The following is a 23,520-nucleotide window of genomic DNA, read 5'->3' as shown; positions in this document are numbered from 1 at the left end:
CGTGTATACTATGGTAAGGACTGACTATGCTGTATGTATGTCCAATAAGTTCTTTTATATTTTACGCAATTGCTTAACTTGATTGAAAAACCTAGAAGATTAAAGCTAGCATACAGTGAATAGCACAGACAGACAGTCCCTTGGGAATCTGTTGTTAGCTAGGGCGCATTTTGTGACATGGTTTCCACAGTTCTTTTAGAAGAATAAAGTATATGTGAATTAGAAGTCTGACAGTACAAACAACTTGGGTTTTTTGTTCCATCAATTTCTCTGCTTGCACAAAACTAAAAGGGACTCTTCAAGCTTTTGGTTGAGTTCCCATATTGTTTCAAATCGTTATTCAAAATAAGATGAGGACTGAATACCTTGAAGAAGCTATTTAAAAAGATTAACATGCACACCAGAAAATATACAAGACCTGAATGTCAACTAGATAATATTACAATGATTGCAGCTACCTTAAGATTCAGCATGTGTTTGGGTAAGTCCAGAATATGTTCCATGTGTCTTCAATACCCTTTGTCTTGGCGATCTATTTTATTCTTCCCACATTCAACCACTCCCTAGTATAGATGTTCTCTAAACACATATAAGTTTAAACTTGTTTAAACATGGAAGATTTAACACAGCAATAGTATGGGAAATGGCTGTATTTTTGGAAATTGTATTTTGTTCAGCTGGGATGCCATGGCAGGCTGTTTTAATGCCTATTTAAATATGGATTATATATGGCTTAAGACAATTTTATTTACATTGGTGCTACTCTCAGATGCAGACCCATAATCCTCAAGTGCTGACCTCCTCCATTTCCATTTAGTAGTCTGCTACCTGTCCCTGTTGGGCTGTCAGTAAACCAATAAGAGCACTTCTGTATTTCTCATGCTTCCAAAAGCTGGGCAATCAAGTCCCAGTTGCTGTTGGAGGCATGGAGTTCACTTATTTCCATTTGGTGTTCTGGCATCAGCACAGCAGGTGTCAATGGCACAATGCTAAAGTGATATTAAACAGCTAGGTTTGCCTATCTGAGTATATAGACAATCGAGAAAGCCACAGCTTGAAACGATTCTTTCAGGCTGCCTTGTTGTCATTCAGAATATTTTTTTCTTCTGCCAAATTCTTCATATTTTCTCATGAACACATTGACTTCCCACATCTGCATCGTTCAGTATCAGAATGACCAACACATTTAGAACAACCACAATTGCCTTTATATCGGGGTCTTATGGGGTAGAGGTCCAAATGTGCTTCACAGGGGCATAATAAAAAAAAATGTGTGCTGAGCCAAAAGTGGAGATAATAGGGTGACCAAAATCTTGGTCAAAGAGGTGTGTTTTATGGAAGATTTTAAAGGAGGAGGGAGGTGGAGAGACAGAGAGGTATACAGAGTGTGGGGCTGCCCACCAATGGTGGGGAGCAAGGAGGGTGCACTAGAGGCTAAAGTCAGAGGAGTGGAGAGTTTGTGGGCTAGTGGTGGTTACAGAGATGGGCAAGGATGAAGCCATGAAGGGACTTAAACACAACAATGGACATTTTAAATTTGAGGTGTTTTATAAGACCGAGAGCCCATATAGGTCAGTGGGGTTAGAGGTGATGGAGGATGTGTGGGACTTGGTGTGGGATGGTAAACAAGTGGCAGAGTTTTAGAAAATCTTAAGTTTATGGAGAGTGGAGGATTGGAAGCCAACCAGGAGAGCATTGGAACTGCTGAGTCTGGAGGGGACAAAAGCATAGATGAAGGTTTTGGTAACAGATAGTCTGAGCTACAAGCTGAGCTGGATGATGTTACGAGGTGGATCCAGGAGCTCCTGTGATGGAGAGGATATGGGGTTGGAAGATTAGGGTCAAATAAGATACGAGAGCAAATAGTGTTATTTTCTAGTGCAAAGAGAGGTTCCCCATAGTTTGGTGCAGATTGAGACAGTGGTCAGTGAGGGGGATTGAATCAGTGGCAAGTGTGAGCAAGATAATGGTTTCTGTCTTCCCAATGTTTAAGTGGTAAAAATTGTAGCTCATCCAGGACTGGATGTTAGATAAATAGTTTGGCAACATGCAACACTGAATACATTTGCATAAAATTCAATTGATTGCTATTTTAATGGAGATTTTAATGGATTAATGCACACAAAGGAATTGCATATGAATGTTGGATACATAATATCACACAGCACAATTTTATCCTTCCAGACTTTTTGAGACTGTTCAGTCTGTGTTTTAGGCCTGTACTGTTTCCCAAATCTAACCCTAACACCCTCTTCTTTTTAAAGTTTTGACAGTCTTGCACAATCTTTTACATTCATTTGGCACTTTTAAATAACCAAAGTTAACATGAAAATTTCACTAGGTTAATGATCTCCCAATAGAAACCCGAGGCAGAAATCTGATACCTCAGATTTACATTGACAAGTTGAAGTTAGCGATATCCCTGTTTACTCATCACACTCTGTTTGGATTGAAGTACTAAATAGGCAGCATATTCACAGCAGGTTGCTTGTAGCCCCAGATTATGCACATGTTGATCTGCAGCTAAGAACTATTTTGTCAAGCCAACCACCCATCACATTGTAAAATTATTTTCCTCTCAATACCCAATTTTGGTAATGAATGAAACCTCAGGGTACATTTTAACGCTCATCCCTCCCACAGAATCATTTTAACAGAGGAAGTTTCCAATGTGATTCAAAGGGCATGAAAATTTAATGAGACTGAGACCAACCTGGTTTTGAATGTTAAAATGGGCAGAAGCGTCTCATTCTTGAATCCTAAGGCAGTTGGCGACTCTGCCAGTCTGTTTCTGTTCTGCATTTTTGACTCCTTTGTGACATTCTTCCCTTTCCTCTTACAAATGAAAGAAGTTATTTGTTGCCTTGCCCAAGAACAAGCAGTCTGGTCGTTGCAAACTGCAAGCAGCAGCCCAGGTCTCCAGGTGCAATCCCAATCAAAGTTAGGGTGAAGAAAGAATGTCAAAAATTGCTGACCCCAATGTAATTTCTCCAGTCAGATTCATTTTAATGTTTTGGACAAACTCCAAGCATCAAAAATGCCTCTAAGGGAAGGCAGTGGTGTGGTCGTAATGCACTAGACTAGTAACCCAGAGCCACAGGCTAATTGCCTGGGGACATGTTTTCGAATCCCGCCAGGGCAGATGGTGGAGTTTGAATTCAATTAATAAAAAGCCTGGAATTAAAAACTAGTCTAGTGGTGATTATGAAACCATTGTCAATTGTTGTAAAAACCCATCTGGTTCACTAATGTCCTTTAGGGAAGGAAATCTGCCGTCCTTACATGGCCTACATGCGACTCCAGACCCACAGCAATGTGGTTGACTCTTAAATGCCCTCTGAAATGGCCGAGCAAGTCACTCAGTTGATCAAACTGCTACAAAGCCTAAGAAAAGGAATGAAACCAGACAGACCACACGGCATTGACCTAGGCACTGGAAACGACAATGGCAAACCCAGCCCTGTCGGCCCTGCAAAGTCCTCCTCACTAACATCTGAGGGCTTGCGCCAAAGTTGGGAGAGCTGTCCCACAGACTAGTAAAGCAACATAGTCATACTCATGGAATCATACCTTGCAGACAATGTCCCTGGCACATCACAATCCCTGGGTATGTCCTGTTCCACCGACAGGACAGATCCACCAGAGGTGGCGGCACGGTGGTATATAGTCGGGAGGGGAGTTGCTCTGGGAGTCTTCAACATTGACTCCAGACTGCATGAAGTCTCGTGGCATCAGGTCAAACATGGGCAAGGAAGCCTCCTGCCTATTGCACCCCCTCGGCTGATGAATCAATTTTTCTCCATGTTGAACACCAATTGGAAAAGCACTGAGGGTAGCAAGGGCACAAAATGTACTCTGGGTAGGGGACTTCAATGTCCATCACCAAGAGTGGCTCGGTAGCACCACTACTGATCGAGCTGGCCGAGTCCTAAAGGACATAGCTGCTAGACTGGGTCAGCGGCAGGTGGTGAGGGAACCAACAAAAGGGAAAAACCGACTTGACCTCATCCTCACCAATCCACCTGTCGCAGTTGCATCTGTCCATGACAGTATTGGTAGGAGTGAGCACCGCACAGACCTTGTGAAGATGAAGTCCCCTCTTCACACTAAGGGTACCCACCTTCATGTTGTGTGGCATTACCACCATGCTAAAAGGGATTTCAAACAGATCTGGCAACTCAAAATCTGGCATCCATGAGGTGCTGTGGGCCATCAGCAGCAGTAGAATTGTATTCAACCACAATCTGTAACCTCATGGCGAAGCATATCTCCCAATTTACCATTGCCATCAAGCTGGGGGACCAACCCTGGTTCAATGAAGACTGCAGGAGGGCATGCCAGGAGCAGCACCAGGCATACTTAAAAATGAGATGTCAGCCTGGTGAAGCTACAACATAGGAATATTTGCATGTCAAGCAGCGTAAGCAGCATGTGATAAACAGGGCTAAGCGATCCCACAACCAAAGGATCAGATCTAAGCTCTGCAGTCCTGTCATATCCAGTTCTGAATGGTGGTGAACAATTAGAAAACTGACAGGAAGAGGAGGTTCCACAATATTCCCATCCTCAGTGATGGAGGAGCCCAGCACATCAGTGCGAAAGACAAGGCTGAAGCATTTGCATCCATCTTCAGCGAGAAGTGCCGAGCGGATGATCCATCTCGGCCTCTTCCTGAGGTCCCCAGCATCACAGATGCCAAACTTCAGCCAATTCGATTCACTCCACGTGATATCAAGAAACGACTGAAGGCACTGGATACTGCAAAAGCTATGGGCCCTGACAATATTCTGGCAATAGTACTGAAGACCTGTGCTCCAGAACTTGCCTCGCCCCTAGCCAAGCTGTTCCAGTACAGATACAACACTGGCATCTACCCTGCAATGTGGAAAATTGCCCAGGTATGTCCTGTACACAATAAAGCAGGACAAATCCAACCCAGCCAACTACCGCCCCATTAGCCTAGTGTGTACCATCTACAAGATGCACTGCAGCAATGCACCAAGGCTCCTTAGACAGCACCTTCCAAACCCGCGACCTCTACCAACTAGAAGGACAAGGGCAGCAAATACATGGGAACACCACCACCTGCATGTTCCCCTCCAAGTCACACACCATCCTGACTTGGAACTATATCGCCGTACCTTCACTGTCGCTGGGTCAAAATCCTGGAACTCCTTTCCTAACAGCACTGTGGGTGTACCTACCCCACATGGACTGCAGCGGTTCAAGAAGGCAGCTCACCACCACCTTCTCAAGGGCAATTAGGGATGGGCAATAAATGCTGGCCTGGCCAGCGACGCCCACATCCCGTGAATGAATTAAAAAAAAAAAAAAGATTGATTAACCCCACAGGATATCAAGAAACGGCTGAAAGCACTGGATACTGCAAAGGCCCTGACAACATTCCGGCAATAGTACTGAAGACTTGTGTTCCAGAACTGGTCACGCACCTAGCCAACCCGTTCCAATATAGCTACAACACTGGCATCTACCCGGCAATGTGGAAACTTGTCCAGGTATGTCCTGTACACAAAAAGCAGGACAAATCCAACCAGGTCAATTACCAATGAAGGGTCACTGACCCGAAACGTTAACTCTGCTTCTCTTTCCACAGATGCTGCCAGACCTGCTGAGTGGTTCCAGCATTTCTTGTTTTTATTTCAGGTCAATTACCGCCCTATCAGTCTACTCCCGATCATCAGCAAATGGAAGGGATCGTTGACAGTGTTATCAAGCGACACTTGCTCAGCAATAACCTGCTCACTGACCCCTAGTTTGGGCTCCACCAGGGCCACTCAGCTCCTGTCCTCATTACAGCCTTGGTCCAAACATGGACACAAGAGCTGACTTCCAGAGGTGAGGTGAGAGTGATTACCCTTGACATCAAGGCAGCATTTCACCGGGTATGGCATTAAGGAGCCCTAGCAAAACCAGATGGTTGAGGTTGTTGGAGGTCAATTATCTCAGTCCCAGGACATCACTGCAGGAGTTCTTCAGGGTCGTGTCCTCGGCCCAACCATCTTCAGCTGCTTCATCAATGACCTTCCCTCCATCATAAGGTCAGGAGCGGGGATGTTTGCTGATGATTGCACAATGTTAAGCACCATTCACAGCTCCTTGGAAACTGAAGCAGCCCATGTCCATATGCAGTAAGACCTGGACAACATCCAGGCTTGGGCTAATAAGTGACAAGTAACATTCACTCAAGTGCCAGGCAATGACCATCTCAAGCAAGAGAGAATTTAACCATCTCCCCTTGACGTTCAATAGCATTACCATTGCTGAATATCCCACTATCAACATCCTGGGGTCACCACTAACCAGAAACTGGACTGGACCAGCCACATAAATACTGTGGCTACGCCAGCAGGTCAGAGGCTGGGAATTCTGCGGTGAGCAACTTCCCTCGTGACTCCACAATTCCTGTCCACCATCTACAAGGCACAAGTCAGGAGTGTGATGGAATACTCTCCACTTGCCTGGATGTGTCCAGCTCCAACAACACTCAAGAAGCTCAACACCATTCAGGACAAAGCAGCCCTTTTGATTGACACCCCATCCACCACCTTCAACATTCACCCCCTCCACCGCCGATGCATAGTGGCAGCAGTGAGTACCATCTACAAGATGCACTGCAACAACTCACCAAGGCTCCTTCGACAGCACCTTCCAAACACGGAACCTCTACCACCTAGAAGGACAAGGGCAGCAGATGCATGGGAACACCATCACCTGCAAGTTCCTCTCCAAGCCACACCCCTTCCTGACTTGGAACTATATCGCCGTTCCTTCACTGTCACTGGGTCAAAATCCTGAAAGTCCCTCCCTAACAGCCCTGTTGGTGTAGCTACATGCTAAAGACTGTAGCGGTTCAAGAAGGCAGTTCACCACCACCTTCTCAAGGGCAATTAGGGATGGGCAATAAATGCTGGCATAGCCAGCGATGCCCACATCCCCCAAATGAATAAAAAAAAGAGTGGGGGCTGGGTGTGAAATAGCATTTCTGCTGTAGAACCTAATGGCCTTTTTTTTTACAACACATCAAAGGAGAAAGCTTTATCAGATGCACTCTTGGAGCATAACAGAAATTTGATTTTCAAGTAATGTCTGCCAAGATGGCAAAAGAGCAGAGAGTCCCAGGTTTTTGATGCAGCTGTGGAAATGTTGGAGAAGAAGTTGGGCAGAGGAGGCTTGCCCATCAGAGCTGCCTGGGGGCAATGGAAGGAGGTAGCCGTGACAGTGAGTGCAAACTCAATAGCTCCACATATAGGCTGGGATTTTGAGTCTCATGGTGTTCCCAATGGCAGGACCAGAAGTTGGCGTAACTTCCACTTCCGCCATTTTTCCTGTATCTCATGCAATTCTATATTTAAAGGAATGGTGTGGTGACGGGCATAGGAGACATGTGGGATCATGCGGCGGGGGCGGCCTTTCATTAGTGGTACCTGCCATCACTGGGTCAAGCACCAGGATTCCCTCAGATATAAAACATTCTGTGTTTCCAGCCTCAAGGAGCAGTAGCCTTCATGTCGTGTCATATTTCTGCAGTGTTACCAAAATTAAATCTTTCGTTTTTATAAATGCATTTTCCTTCCTTAATTTCTCAAACCCAGCACCAACTCGCCATTATTTTTTCCCCCTGCAGCAAAAGCAAAGTAGATATCAGCCAGCAGGCAGCGTCCCGCCTATGGTTCAGTGATACCTCCCTGCAGATTCTCCTTCAGGCCATCAGGGAAAAGCGGGAGGTCCTCTTCCTTGCAGATGGAGTCCGAAGATCCTCCTGGCTGACCAAGGTGGCCTGGATGGAGGTAGCAGGTGACCTGCAGAATCTGGGTTCAGTGTCGGAAACCGATCAATGACTTGCTCACATCGGCAAGGATAAGTGGTCTTCACAAAGCTGGTCCATTGTTTTCCTTCCTGGTTCTGTGACTTTAAGACAGAGGGTAGACAAGGAATGCAGTGTAATGCAAAAGCAGCCTTGGTGCCATACACTAAATGATTGTGTGCCAAGATGACGATTGGCATTGTTTATGTGCTTGGATGTGTCGTGCAAAAACCACTGCAGAAGGAGTGATGTCGATGCATGTATGCAATGGTTGTGATGCATCATTTGATATGTCATTAAATCTGCACTGTCTCCTGCAGGATAAATGCACCCACAACCAGCGTAAGTGTGGTAAAATGGGAGGAGGGGTCCCTGACATCCAGGCGCTGACAACGACTGGGGAGGAGGCACCAGAAATTGTGAGACAGAAGGGAGTCAGGGCGATCGGAGATGGCAAGGGAGGATCTTCAAGGTGTAAGGATGAAATGTCATCTTCACTCTTGCAGCCATTTGTGCACACCAAAGGAAAGCGTGTGAACTCATGTGCATCTGATGCTTAATGTGCCCCTGTTTGTGTCTCCACAGCAGGTGCCTGCACTCGAGTCTCTGAACGCCACGACACCCAAGAATTCCTTCTGGGGAAGAAGAAGAACCCAATGCTCCAGTGGGTGCACTGTCACCTGCCTCTTCTTCCACCTCCGCCAGTGCAAATACATTCACCTGGTCCGCTGGGAGGGAGGGGTTTAAGATTAGAATCAGGGTCACAAGCTGGTGGTCACGACACAGACACATCCCAGCAGATGAGGGAGCATGTGCCAGACAAGTCCCCTGACAATCAGAGGACTGCTGGGAACCAGGCCCCTGCTCAGCCCCAAGCTCATGATGATCCTCCGTTTGTTGCTATGAGAGGCCCGCTGGAACTACAGCAAAGTCATGTGGAAAATATGTCGGAGATGCCTGAGGTCATGTGTGGCTTTATGCGTGCCATGGAGGAGTCCATGGAAGCCATGATGCCTGCCATGTCTCAGGCATATGAGCATATGGCTTCCTCATTCGAGAGTCTAGCAAGCTCCCTGGTGAGTCTGGTTGAGCACTTGAGCCATATGCGATCTGTCCTGGACTCCATCGTTGTTGCCATGGGCTCCATGCAGCAGATACTAATCAAGAGGGGGCGAGGAACATGGATCTCCCTACAGGTGCTCCTTCCTCACAGGGATGTTCAGGTGCTATCATGCACACAGATGGACGAGGAACGCGTGCGAGCTGCCCTGGGGCCTTCCCCTCAGGACACTCCTAGAGTAAGCAGTATCCCCCCGACTTTGACCCCCTTACCTTCAGCAGGCAAGCACACGGGGGATGCTTAATCACCCTTGTTGCAGACCCCCAGTAGGATGGAGCCACCAAGGCCCTGTCCCTGCAGAGGACACCTGCCACGGTCATCCACAGCTATGGGCCAGTGCACTGAGAAGACTGCCTCCACCCCAGCTGCTAATGTCGGGGTTGCACCTAGACATAGTGGTAGGAAACGTAACAAGAAACAGTTTTGAGCGCAAAGGTGGCCTGGGTGTGGTAAATATTGTGCACATTTTGCTGAATTTTCAATACATATTTATTTGCTTTAATATTTGTTCCACTCTCGTAAATCATTTGCTTGGTTAATTTGAAAAGGAAAATGTTTATTGGAGGCATATGGCAGCAATGTATTGTTGTTTGCAATGCATTTTAAAAAGTATCCAGTGTCCATTTTTCATTTTGATATTAGCATTCAGTCCTCAATGACGGCTGTTTCTTGTTTGTATATTTTTCAATTGTAAAGCTACACACATGCCTTCCATTCATGGTTCTTCGGTCACGCCCTTATTTTCCTTGCATTGTTGTGTTCTCCGTTCCATTGTAGCCCAGAGAAAATTAGATCTTCCAGTCACCTCAAAGTGCTGAAACGTAGTAGCTTCCTATGTGTGTGGGTTAATGCCTTGATACAGGACAATATTTTCCGTGAAGACATGGGTTGCTTTTAATGACCTGGATAACAGGTTCATGCGTTGTTGTCAGAAGAGTCCTTTTTGATTACAGCAAAGATTAAGACCTCAGGCATATGTGAATATAATTGGAGAATATTTTCTCTTCCCAACGTTTTTTTTTTGAAGTGGCTTATTTTTGGCTGAAATGTACAAATATTAGGTTTTCCCTGATGTCCCTTGCATGTCTCCTATAACGGTATCATTTGCATTACTGTCCTCCCCCTCACCCTCTTCATAGTCATCCTCATCTGAGGAGGACTGGTGTTCCTCCTGTTTCTCCGCCTTCAGAATGTTGCCGTGCTAGGTTGTGCAAGGCACAGCAGACAATGATTATTCATGAGACCCTCTGTGGCATGTACTGAAGAGCCCCTCCAGACAGGTGAAGGCAGCGGAAGTGCATTTCCAGCAAGCCAATGGTGTGTTCTATGATGGCTCTGTAGGATACGCGAGCAGCATTGTTTCGCGCTTCAGCAGCACTTTGGGGATGCCGCACTGGTGTCATCAACAATGTACAAAGGGGGTAACCCTTGTCACCCAGGATCTAGCCATCCACTTCAGCTGGTTCATCAAAAACTCCTGGCAGCTGTGAGTTCCTCAAAATGTATGAGTGCTCCCTGGGAAACATGCACAAACCTGCATTATTATTCTTCTGTTGTCGCAAACCAGTTGTATGTTCAAAGAGTGGAAGCCTTTGTGATTCACAAATGCAGCAGGCTGGTCCCAGGGAGCACTAATAGTCACAGGAGTGCAGTTGATCACCCCTTGCACTCTAGGGAACCCCATGATGGCACCGAATGCCGCAGACCTTGCTGTCTGGCTGTCCTCGTCTACAGGTAAGTAGGTGAAATCACTGGCATGATGAAATAGGGCATTGGTCACCTCTTTGATACACCAATGGGTCACAGACTGTGATATGCCACATATGTCGCCCATTGATTCCTGGAAGCCACCGCTAGCAAAAAATTGAATGCAGCAATAACCTTGAGGGCAACTGGCACGGGATTCCCACCGAACTCAAGCAGTTGCAGGTCATGCCACAGGATCCTACAAATTTATGTGACCATTTCCTGTTACATTCTTAGGTGTCTCTGGCATTGCCTCTCTGACATTTGAAGGTAACTTGTCCTTGTCCCGAGGATGTGATGATGTGCCAGCACCCGTCTTCAAAAACGCTGTTGTTGGATGCTATCATTCTGAGCAACCTCATCTTCTTGTTCTGCCTGCTGCTGGCATTCAGGCATCATCGTTGAGAGAAAAGAGCCCACCTCAGTTGCTCCCTCTGCTCCTCTTCCTGTGGTTTTAGACAAATTGGGTGTATGACACCCGTGTCGCTGCAGCTTTGCAAAATGTTCAAATTCAGCTTTCTGCTGCCAGTCAGCTGAACCATCGAGGCAATGAGCAATTCTCTTTTCTGTGCCTTAAAATTGCAGCAAGATTGGGTACCCACCCATCATCATTTGTCACCTCCCAGTCACCTTGACATCCTTCAGTGGCCACATGATTTTCATTATTGTTTGAGTGTACAATTTAAGGCAAGTCTCCCCACCTTCCAACCTCCTCCTGCCACTTTCCAGCCTGCACCTATCATCCCTGACCCACCCAATGTAACCTTAACCCTTCTCTCTGTTACCATTGAACCTCCCACATTACCTTGGACAGTGTCACAATCAATTTATTCATGCCATCCCTCCCCCCTGTTCCTACTCCTGTTACCATCGAAATGCCCACTCTGATTCTTGATCCTCCTGAAATCCACCTGAATATTATGGTCATGTTTAAAAGTCCCAAACTCCTCCCAGTTGCAATGGGAGATCTCCCAACCCTTTTTAAAAATCAATGTCCCCTTCGCTCACTTCTCAGAGCACTTCCGACCTGGATGTCCGTGAATAAGGTAATTCCTGGTGATCCTACTGGTCTTCTACTTCTCTGCAAGCTTCAACTTTCAAATCAGTTTCAAGTCTTCACAGCCTTTTGCTGTCTCAGGCTTCTGAGAATAGGTGTTCCCTCTCTCTCTCTCTCTCTCTCTCGAGGCCACTACCGCTGGTTGTCTTCCTTACCGCCTGCTCTGAGGCTGCAACTACGAGGTTCCCTTCTTACAGCCTGTCTGCCTTTAGAAAATCTGTTAAATTTATCTGGACTCAAAAGTCAATAGCTTCTTGTCCCTTTTCCAATATGTACTGTCAGAAGCCTGGTTTCACAAGAGCCACCTGGGCCGTCCATTGTTCCCAGGTGTTAACAGCTGCCTGGTACATTTGCATCTTCAGAATCACTGACTCCTTGTTTACGACCCAAGAGTCTGGGAGGATGAAATAAAGGCCTGCTACCCGACCCGAACCTGACGGGACCCAATGACATGTGTCGGGTTCAGGTCGGGTCGGGTTGCACTTCCGGGTCCAGCATTCGGGCTCGAGTCGGGTCGGGTCGGACACGCTCTATCACAGGTAAGTGGCTCCAATGTTAATTTAATTTTTGGCCGAGAAAGGTGGTTTTGTTACAGTTATTTTAAGCTTGTGCAGATCAGCAACAAAGTGAAAAATGGAAGTTAAGTTAACCGAAGGTCGGGTCGGGTCGGGTCGGGCACGGGAAAAAGTGAAAAGACTCGGGCCGGGTCAGGCTTGGGTCGCATGTGGTTCTGTCGGGCTTGGGTCGGGTTTTTTTTTGCAAACCCAAGCAGGCCTTTAGGATTAAACCCATTGTTCTTCAGGTGTTACCTCTGCAGTCTCTGTTTTTTTAGAAAAAGTCTTTGATCGGTGTTCACTGTTTTCATGGTAACCAAGATTTCTGTCTTGTCCTTGAGCAGAGGGGATGTGAGGTCACCTGAGTTCTCGGACTCCATCTTAAACCTTTAAAATCACTGTTTTTAAAACATAATCATGTTACAAAGTCCAGTGTTCATAACAATTATTTTACACATAATTATTTGTGTTGGCCTTATTCAAAATGCATTACCTTTATCTCAACAAAAATTTGTGAAGACGTAGATTTCATTGTGTAGGCCATGGATCATATTTTATGCCAGTTTGACAGAGTTATCCATTTTTATTTCCTTCCAGTAGTATTAGCTAAATTGGATAAAAGTTGAAATGTTACATCTAGCACCGTCAAGCTCACATACAACTCTTGCAGGTGTTGGCAGTAATCCAGGGATGTTTTGTGCCCACCAAAGCAGGGAGCCAATAATTAAGACATTCATGTGTTAGCTAATGAAGAAGGAATTGTTAATCTGTGGCCTAGGATAGGTCTAATACGAATGACATAACTTTTCCATATAATTACCATACAGATCTGCAGTGATATTTGTTTCACATTTTGTAAATTTTGCACTCAAAGTTGAGGGATATTAATACTGCTCATTTTGACCAGCTAGTGTCACCCTCAAGCACTTTCAGGTCAGCTTTGACCGAATAAAGCTTCATTTGCCTCAGTGATTCACCTCAGAACCAACTTCAATATAACTATCCATACTGTACCATTGTGACATGTTTCCTTTGCTTGCACCAGACATGCTATAGCCTGAGGTTGTGAATTTAGTGCCAATTAATGCCTAATTAGGACAGTTTTCGACTGTGAGCCTGTTCCCATTAAGAACTGAACTGAGCCAGGCTTAGACGTGTCTGCTTTTTGCCTTTGCACTTGTTTGTGGGCACACTTGTGTTTGCTGTATGTCTGTGCCACGCTTATTTCAGTAAAAACCTTATTTCCACTGGCTTTTTATTTGACAGTAGTACCAGTTCTGACCTGTTATATGCATTCGTTCTGACTTGATCAGGATATTAATAACCTGATGACCTGATGACCTGGTGACAGACAGGCCGTCTTTATTCAGCAACTCTGCATCACAATAACTCCTCTGCTCCTCATTAGACTCTCAGGATATTAACACTCAGAATTGGCTCACAGACTGAACAGATTGTGGAACAGATTGCTTGGATGAATCATTTGCGCTTTTGTTTAGAATTGTAAGAAGTAATGAGCGAACATAAATTTGTACCCTCTTTTGGTTTCTCTTTTATGTTAGCCCATTCCCTTCTAGATGCTTCATTTAACAATGATAGAAAGGCACGTGCAGCATATAACGGTTAAAAATAGCCAATCCATTATATCTGGTATTGAATATCTTGTCTTGTCTCCCATATTGATGGACATAATAGAGTAGGTAGATTGTACATTCACTAGAGCACACACTTCGATATATGAGAGTAGGAGTACAAATGAGTTGGTGGCAATACCCAGAATGGTTACAACAAGTATAATGTGTGCATGCTACAATTCCACACAGCATATACTAAAGCAACCCACTATCTAATCTTGTCAACTGCCTGATAACAGAAAGGTATTGATTGATTCCCATCGCTTCTCGGCCTTTTGGCTAAGATCAAGTGTAGTATCTGTTCTTATCAGTGCTTATTTGATTGAGAAGAGACCATGATCATTGCCTTTTGATCCTGGGGAAGCTTTGAGTAAAATGGCTATAACCAATTTTCGAGCTTCGGGCCAGGGAGTGCGCAACACCGTTCGGGTGGTCGTGAAGGACAAGGAAGGAGATGCACCGGTCGATCGCACCTTCTTCATCAAGAAAATTCTCTTCGATTGCTGCGGATTTCAAGCGACGGACGTCTTCTGCCTGCAGGATTTCCCCAGCAGTGGATACTTCGACGTGACGTTCCGGAACGTGGCGGGATGCATCAAGTTCCTGAAGGCGTTCAAGGAGAAAGGGGACCGGGCTCCACTGTCGATCCTCACAGCGGAGCCGCTCTTCACGCTTCCATCACAACGGGACCGGGTGGTGACGATTCACCTCTACAACCCCCATGTTCCGGTGGTGGATGTACTCACCTTTCTCGCCAGGTACGTCGAGGTGGCCGGCAGCAGCACTGATGTCAAGGACCCCTTTGGGATCTGGACCAGCAAGCGGCAGGTCAAGGTGACCTTGAAGGTAGATCCCAGTGGAGCCATCATCCACCCTCCCTCCAGCTTCGCTATCGGGGGAAGTCGAGGCTTCTTGGTCTACGCTGGGCAGCCCAGAGTTTGCCGCACCTGTGGCAAATCTGGTCACATGGCAGCCAACTGCAGCACGGTTGTTTGCAAGAACTGCAAGGAGGAAGGCCATCAGACCAAGGACTGTAAGCAGACTAAGTGTTGCAACTTGTGCGGTGCGGCAGGCCATCTCTACAAGACCTGCCCCAAACGTTGTCTCAGCTATGCTCAGGCGGCAAGGTCCAAGGAATGGCCGGGCGAAGGTTCGACGAAGGCGTCCGCTGTTCGAAAGGAGACCAGCAACCTTCTCCGCAGTGAGGAACTTCAACCTGAGAAGGAAGGGGAGGCGGCTGAAACTAACGACCCAGCACCTACCCAGCGCCCGGAAACCCCTCCTCCACAGACAGAATCAATGGAGGAGGAGGCAGCAGGTGGACAAACAGGTCAGTGGCAAGTGGTCCAGAGGAAAACCACAAAGAAAAAACATCCCAAAGCCACCACCCAAACCAGTGGCAAGAGGAGGCTCTCTTCTGAATCAGACTGCAACAACTCCTCTTCACTGGACGGGGAAATGCTGGAACGACAGCCCCTTCAAAAGAGGCGGCAGAACTCCGAGATAGATGATAAAGCATCCCAGCCCCCGGGCACTGGAAGCTGTGATGGGCCCGGCGTGCCCCAACCCCAATGCCCCACACGTAACGACGTGGCCAACGCATCTCAGCTCTGCGACACCGGGAGCAAAGACACGTCTGGCGCACCTGAGCTCCGGGAGACCGGGAGCTGTGATGTTTTCGAGGAGGAACAGATGGAAGCAGCTGAGGACAACCCAATGCTCTCTGCCTACAAGACCCCCCTGATGTCACCCGAGCGGCACAAACCCTGCATGAAAAATCAGGAGGGGTTTCTGAGCCCAACCAACGTGAAACTGCTTGCGCATACGATGGGTATGCAGGAACATCCCGAAAGGGAAGGACTGGGACTAGCGAGGACAAATGGTATGGGAAGCAACAACTAATTTTTAGTAAAAAATGGGTATAAGAATTGCTTCCATTAATGTGCGTAGCATTAAATCGACTACGCGATGTGTTTCAACCTTGGATTACCTTGCCAAGGTCAAAGCTGACCTACTGTTTCTGCAGGAGTGTGGAATACCACACCTCAGCACCTACAGACAATGGTCGCGATGGTGGTCCCACGGGCCATCGATCTGGTCGGGGGGTAATGACTGCCGTTCCTCCGGCCTGGGTATTCTGCTGCGGGGAGGTAACTTCACCACCTCCGAAGTTAAGGAGGTGGTGGGCGGCCGCCTCCTCGTAGCAGACGTGATGTACAACAACGCTCCGCTCCGGTTGATCAACGTGTACGCCCCGGTACAACGCAGCGAGCAGCTGACCGTCTTCCAGCAGCTCCCACTGCTGCTGGCGACGTCCAGGCCGGTCATCCTAGGCGGTGACTTCAACTGCATCATCGATGCGGCTGGACGATCCGGCAGTGACGACAGCAAACTGGACGCTACGTCCAGATTCCTAATAGAAACAGTTAAAGATGCCAAACTGCACGACGTCTTCAGCAAACCTGCAGACGGAGCGCAGCGCAGATACACATGGTCAAGATCGGACGGGTCTGCCCGTTCCAGGATTGACTTCCTGTTTGTGTCCCGTGCTGTCACGGTCGGATCCACCGACGTCAAGCCGGTGTTCTTCTCCAACCACTGCCTCTTACTGGCCGACTGTCACTTACAGGACGACCAGCGGGGTGGCAGAGGGACGTGGAAGCTCAATGCGACACTGCTGACCCCAGAGAACGTTGAGGAACTCAAAAGGGATTACAATGGTTGGAGGACCGTGAAACCCCTCTTTGAGTCTCCAGTTCACTGGTGGGAAGCGATTAAGGAGAACATCAAGAGGTTCTTCATCCACAAAGGTGTTCAGAAGGTGAGAGAGAGACAGAGGGAACTGTCCCGACTCCAGAAAATTATGCAAAATCTACTCCGGTTGCAGTCAATGGTGGTCGAGGTCAAGGAGGACCTCCAAGAGGTGAAGAGCCAGCAGGCCTCGCTCTTTGCCAAGGAGGCCTCCAAGATCATCTTCCGGTCCAGAGTCCGCTCCATTGAGCAGGATGAGACGTGCTCGCGTTACTTCTTCCAAAAGGTACACAGAGAGAGCTCTGTTATCAGCAGCCTGAAGGAAGAAGATGGCTCGGTAACGTCTTCGCAGCCCGACATACTCAGGATCAGCAAATCCTTTTATGCTGGGCTGTATGACGCGAAGCCCACAGACAGCAGAGCCTCCCAGTCCTTCCTGTCATCTATCACAGAGGTCTTAGATGACAGCAGGAGGGAGGGACTGGACAAGCCGCTAACTCTGGACGAGCTGACAAAGGCCGTCGAGTCTTTCGAGACGAGTAAAACTCCCGGGAGCGACGGCTTACCGGTCGAGTTGTACTCGGCCCTGTGGGACTGGGTCGGCCCAGACCTGCTGGAAGTATACGAGAGTATGCTCCTGGCCGGCAGCATGTCAGAATCCATGAGAAAAGGCATCATCACCCTCATTTACAAGCAGAAGGGGGAGAGGGCAGAAATCAGAAATTGGCGGCCCATCTCACTGCTTAATGTTGATTACAAGATTCTGTCCAAAGTCATAGCCAGTCGAGTCAAGTCTGCTCTGGAGTTGGTGATTCACCCCGATCAGACCTGTACTGTACCCGGCAGGAAGATCTCTGATAGTCTCACGCTACTCAGGGATACGATCGCCTACGTACGGGACAGGAGGGTGGACACCTGCCTCATCAGCCTGGACCAGGAGAAGGCTTTTGACAGGATATCGCACACCTACATGATGGACGTGCTTTCCAAAATGGGGTTTGGGGAGGGAATCTGCAATTGGATACAACTGCTCTACACAAACATCAGTAGCGCAGTGTCAATCAACGGGTGGGAATCGGAAAGTTTCCCGATCAAATCTGGAGTCAAACAGGGCTGTCCTCTGTCCCCGGTCTTGTTTGTTTGCTGTATTGAACCCTTTGCTGAGTCTATTAGGAAGGATGCGAGCATAAGAGGGGTGACAATCCCAGGCAGCGGAGGCACTCAGGTCAAAACCTCCCTGTACATGGATGACGTCGCCGTCTTCTGCTCGGATCCGCTGTCCGTGCGCAGACTGATGAGCATCTGCGACCAGTTCGAACTGGCCTCGGGAGCCAAAGTTAACCACGGCAAGAGCGAGGCCATGTTCTTTGGGAACTGGGCTGACCGATCCTTTGTCCCCTTCACCGTCAGGTCAGATTACCTGAAGGTGCTGGGGATATGGTTCGGAAGGGCCGGGGCGTGCACCAAAACATGGGAGGAGCGAGTAGCCAAGGTACGACAAAAGTTGGGCATGTGGGGGCAGCGATCTCTCTCCATTGTGGGTAAGAGTCTGGTCATCAGGTGCGAGGCGCTCACGTTGTTGCTCTACGTGGCGCAGGTCTGGCCCATACCCCACTCCTGCGCCGTGGCAGTCACCCGAGCCATTTTCCGCTTCGTCTGGGGATCTAAAATGGACCGGGTCCGGAGGGACACGATGTTCAAATCTCTGGACATGGGCGGGAAAAATGTACCCAACGTGGCCCTCATCCTGATGACCACCTTCGTGTGCGGCTGCATCAAGCTATGTGTAGATCCCCAGTACGCAAACTCCAAGTGTCACTACGTGCTGAGGTTCTATCTGTCCCCGGTGTTGCGAAGGATGGGCCTGGTCACATTGCCGCGGAACGCACCATGCAGTTGGGCGGCGCCGTACCACCTATCCTTCGTGGAGCAGTTTCTGCGGAAAAACACCTTTGACCACCGGTCCATCAGGCAGTGGTCTGCACGGAATGTCCTCAAGGCCCTACGGGAAAAGGAAACGGTGGATCCTGTCGGATGGTTCCCCGAGCAGACCGTCAAAGTCATTTGGCGGAATGCCTCATCACCAGAACTTTCAAACAAGCACCAAGACGTAGCTTGGCTGGTGGTGAGAAGGGCCCTCCCCGTCAGATCCTTCATGCACACCCGAAGTCTCGCCCCCTCCGCACAGTGCCCCCGCGTTGGCTGTGGTGGGGAAGAGACGGTCGCCCACCTCCTCCTGGAATGTGCCTTTGCAAAGCAGGTGTGGAAAGAGATGCAGTGGTTTTTGTCAAGGTTCATCCCAAGCAGCTCTGTAACACAGGAGTCTGTGCTCTACGGGCTGTTCCCAGGGACGCACACCGAGACAAACATCAACTGCTGCTGGAGGACTATCAATTCGGTGAAAGACGCCCTTTGGTCTGCCCGAAACTTGCTGGTCTTCCAGCGCAAAGAGTTGTCCACCACCGAATGTTGCAGACTGGCACATTCCAAGGTCCAGGACTACGTGCTGAGGGACGCACTAAAGCTTGGGGCAGCCGCAGCAAAGGCTCAATGGGGAAAGACCACAGTGTAAGGTTCCCCCACCAAGCTGGACTGAGGGGCTGGATCAATGGGAAACCCCTCGAACTGTATCGTTAATATTCTCAATTGCTGTAAATGTAAAACTGTAATTGACATGACAATTGTGAAACGGAAGGGTTGGGAAGAAACACATGACAGTATTGAAGGAAACTGATCTCCCTTGCAATGTTTGTATTTTTTGGTGCTGTTTGGAAACTGTTTGGCAATGTAATTTTTACAGATGTTTATGAATAAAGTATATGTTGGAAATAAAAAAAATAAAATAAAAAAAAAATTGATTGATTCCCATGGTCACCAAGTACTCAATTTCACTTGCACTGATTGGGTGATAATTGCACAGAGCAAATAAAAATAAAAAGGCATTTGAAGATGCATTCACTGACCTTGCCCACTTGTTTGAGGTCATTGAACTTGGGGCACTGCATTGAGGTCCTCAGGGCCTGATTCCTGGCACTGACCACCAACACTATCTGCTCAGTTTGCCTTTGGGCCATGTGTCTGGAAGTTCTCCGTCCTCTCTGTGGATACAGGACATCTCCTTTTCCTTCACCAAGACCTCCAGTGCAGCGCCAGAAAACCTTGGAGCTCAGTCTGTTTCTTGCTGCGGCAGTTCTCACTTTTTCCCAGGTCAGATTCTCTTCATGACTCCCAGAAAGTTCTCCAGCCAGAATACACCTCCCCTTTAAGAGGAACAGATGAACTTTAAGCAGTGCAAGCTAGCTTTAAGTGGTGCCAGCTACTCATGATATTGGTCCTCTCCTGATACGTCCAGCCAACGAACAGCGCAGTTAGCACTGGCTGGATACAGAGATCATTGAAATGGGCAGGCAGCATTAAGTTAGCATGCTGCCCGCATTGCAACCAATGGGCACAGATTAATCGCATAACATGATCCCTGTGCATGTTTTCGGGGCTATCCAATTCTAGTATCAAAGTTTCACACAAATGCCTTTTGGTTTACACGAAGGTATACTCCTTTCCATCCCTTCATCAACTTGAAGCAATTGGCAGATGCGAGGTGAGTTCTTCTTTCAAATTCATTGCTAGGTCTTCATTTTCAGAAATCAAACCTCTTAGCTATATAGATTTATCCAGCTGCTCTATTTTGATGGTAATCTTAGGGTTTTCCAGTCTACTGGACACATCTAAGACATTTGTCTTAATTGTATTGATAGTTAAGCAAATCTGTTTGCTTGCTTTATAGATTGTGTTAACACCTGGAGGTCATCTGTATTGTCAGCAATGACATTAACATTAACATTTTGAGATGTGTACAGAATGGCTTTTTAAAATTTTACCCCAACATTTGCACTATCTAACAAGATCTTGATATAACATTGAAGGGTATTGGAGCAAGGACACTGCTTTGTCTATTTTTTTTGTCTATTTTAAACCAACACTACTGTTGGAGAGATTTTATTGCATGAACTACCCAGGCCTTTTGCACATTTTCTCAAACTGTCTGTGGCCTTATAGTACTGCTTACCATCTCTGAGTGCTGCTGAAAGTTTGTCTGAAGTCAGAAAAACTATGATAGAGGGATTTGTCCCCTTCATACTATCTTCAGATTGTTGCCTGAGGGTGAAAAAAATGGTTTACTCTGCACCGCCACAGCCCTCCATTTTTTATGACGTCATTCTGTTTGTCACCTAAAAATCAATCAACTTTGTTAGTAATTCATTTGGCCAAGAGAGTCATTAATGCTTTTATAGTCACAGGAAGAAGGATAATTCTTGAAATCATTTTACTCCTCCTTTTTTAAGCCCAGTGTGATAGCTTTTCCACAGTCAGTTTGTTTTCATATTTTGTTGCACAAATGGTGAATAAATTGAAGTATGAGTTCCTAAGATTCCTTCATCATTTCTGCCTGTTAACCGTATACAACATAAACTGCAGCAGTGCCTCTCACATGAAAGAATAGCTCAAAATACTTTGGAAATAGGGAAAGTAAGATATTGAGTCGGAAATGGGACAGGTTAAGCCAGGAAGAGAATGAAAGACAGCTAAAGATATAGGTTTCTAAGAGGCAGTTAAAGGAAGTGAGCAAGTTAAGACATCTGGAAGTAAATCCTAGGAACTAAGATTGTCCCTTTGTAACACACTTACTGTGAATCATTTGGAAGTAATCATTAATAGGATTTCACAAAATTCTGTCTCCTACAAAAGAACAAAGATCAGTGCAGCACAAGAACAGGCCATTCGGCCCTCCAAGCCTGCACCGATCTTGATGCCTGCCTAAACTAAAACCTTCTGCACTTCTGGGGACCGTATCCCTCTATTCCCATCCTATTTATGTATTTGTCAAGATGCCTCTTAAACGTCGCTATCGTACCTGCTTCCACCACCTCCCCCGGCAGCAAGTTCCAGGCACTCACCACCCTCTGTGTAAAAAACTTGCCTCGCACATCCCCTCTCAACTTTGCCCCTCTCACCTTAAACCTATGTCCCCCAGTAACTGACTCTTCCACCCTGGGAAAAAGCTTCTGACTATCCACTCTGTCCATGCCGCTCATAACTTTGTAAACCTCTATCATGTCGCCCCTCCACCTCCGTCGTTCCAGTGAAAACAATCCGAGTTTATCCAACCTCTCCTCATAGCTAATGCCCTTCAGACCAGGCAACATCCTGGTAAACCTCTCCTGTACCCTCTCCAAAGTCTTCTCGTCCTTCTGGTAGTGTGGTAACCAGAATTGCACGCCATATTCTAAGTGTGGCCTAACTAAAGTTCTGTACAGCTGCAGCATGACTTGCCAATTTTTAAACTCTATGCCCCGACCGATGAAGGCAAGCATGCCATATGCTTTCTTGACTACCTTATCCACCTGCGTTGCCACTTTCAGTGACCTGTGGACCTGTACGCCCAGATCTCTCTGCCTGTCAATACTCCTAAGGGTTCTGCCATTTACTGTATACTTCCCACCTGCATTAGATCTTCCAAAATGCATTACCTCACATTTGTCCGGATGAAACTCCATCTGCCATTTCTCCGCCCAAGTCTCCAAACGATCTATATCCTGCTGTATCCTCTGACAATCCTCATCACTATCCACAACTCCACCAACCTTTGTGTCGTCCGCAAACTTACTAATCAGACCAGCTACATTTTCCTCCAAATCATTTATATATACTACAAACAGCAAAGGTCCCAGTACTGATCCCTGCGAAACACCACTAGTCACAGCCCTCCATTCAGAAAAGCACCCTTCCACTGCTACCCCCTGTCTTCTATGACCGAGCCAGTTCTGTATCTATCTTGCCAGCTCACCTCTGATCCCGTGTGACTTCACCTTTTGTACCAGTCTGCCATGAGGGACCTTGTCAAAGGCTTTACTGAAGTCCATATAGATAACATCGACTGCCCTTCCTTCATCAATCATCTTCGTCACTTCCTCAAAAACTCAATCAAGTTAGTGAGACATGACCTCCCCTTCACAAAACCATGCTGCCTCTCGCTAATATGTTCGTTTGTTTCCAAATGGGAGTAAATCCTATCCCAAAGAATCCTCTCGAATAATTTCCCTACCACTGATGTTAGGCTCACTGGCCTATAATTTCCTGGATTATCCTTGCTACCCTTCTTAAACAAAGGAACAACATTGGCTATTCTCCAGTCCTCTGGGACCTCACCTGTAGCCAATGAGGATGCAAAGATTTCTGTCAAGGCCCAAGCAATTTCTTCCCTTGCCTCCCTTAGTATTCTGGGGTAGATCCCATCAGGCCCTGGGGACTTATCTACCTTAATGCTTTGCAAGACGCCCAACACCCCCTCCTTTTTGATAATGAGATGACTGAGACTATCTGCACTCCCTTCCCTAGGCTCATCATCCACCAAGTCCTTCTCTTTGGTGAATACTGATGCAAAGTACTCATTTAGTACCTCGCCCATTTCCTCTGGCTCCACACATAGATTCCCTCCTCTGTCTTTGAGTGGGCCAACCCTTTCCCTGGTTACCCTCTTGCTCTTTATATACGTATAAAATCCTTGGGATTTTCCTTAATCCTGTTTGCCAATAACATTTCATGACCCCTTTTAGCCCTCCTGACTCCTTGCTTAAGTTCCTTTCTACTGTCTTTATATTCCTCAAGGGCTTTGTCTGTTCCTAGCCTTCCAGCCCTTACGAATGCTTCCTTTTTCTTTTTGACTAGGCTCACAATATCCCGCGTTATCCAAGGTTCCCGAAACTTGCCAAACTTATCCTTCTTCCTCACAGGAGCATGCTGGTCCTGGATTCTAATCAACTGACGTTTGAAAG

The 23,520-nt window shown here is 47.2% G+C and overlaps 1 pseudogene; it reads left to right on the top strand.

Moving 5' to 3' along the window:
• Positions 1-14,195: 14,195 nt before the first annotated feature.
• Positions 14,196-14,304, top strand: LOC137374768 (U2 spliceosomal RNA; annotated as a pseudogene).
• Positions 14,305-23,520: the final 9,216 nt, after the last annotated feature.

The sequence above is a fragment of the Heterodontus francisci genome, chromosome 10, assembly GCF_036365525.1.
Source record: "Heterodontus francisci isolate sHetFra1 chromosome 10, sHetFra1.hap1, whole genome shotgun sequence".
NCBI classification, from domain to species: Eukaryota; Metazoa; Chordata; class Chondrichthyes; order Heterodontiformes; family Heterodontidae; genus Heterodontus; species Heterodontus francisci.
Note: the sequence above shows the minus strand (reverse complement) of the source record. Positions and strands in the feature narration are given on the sequence as shown.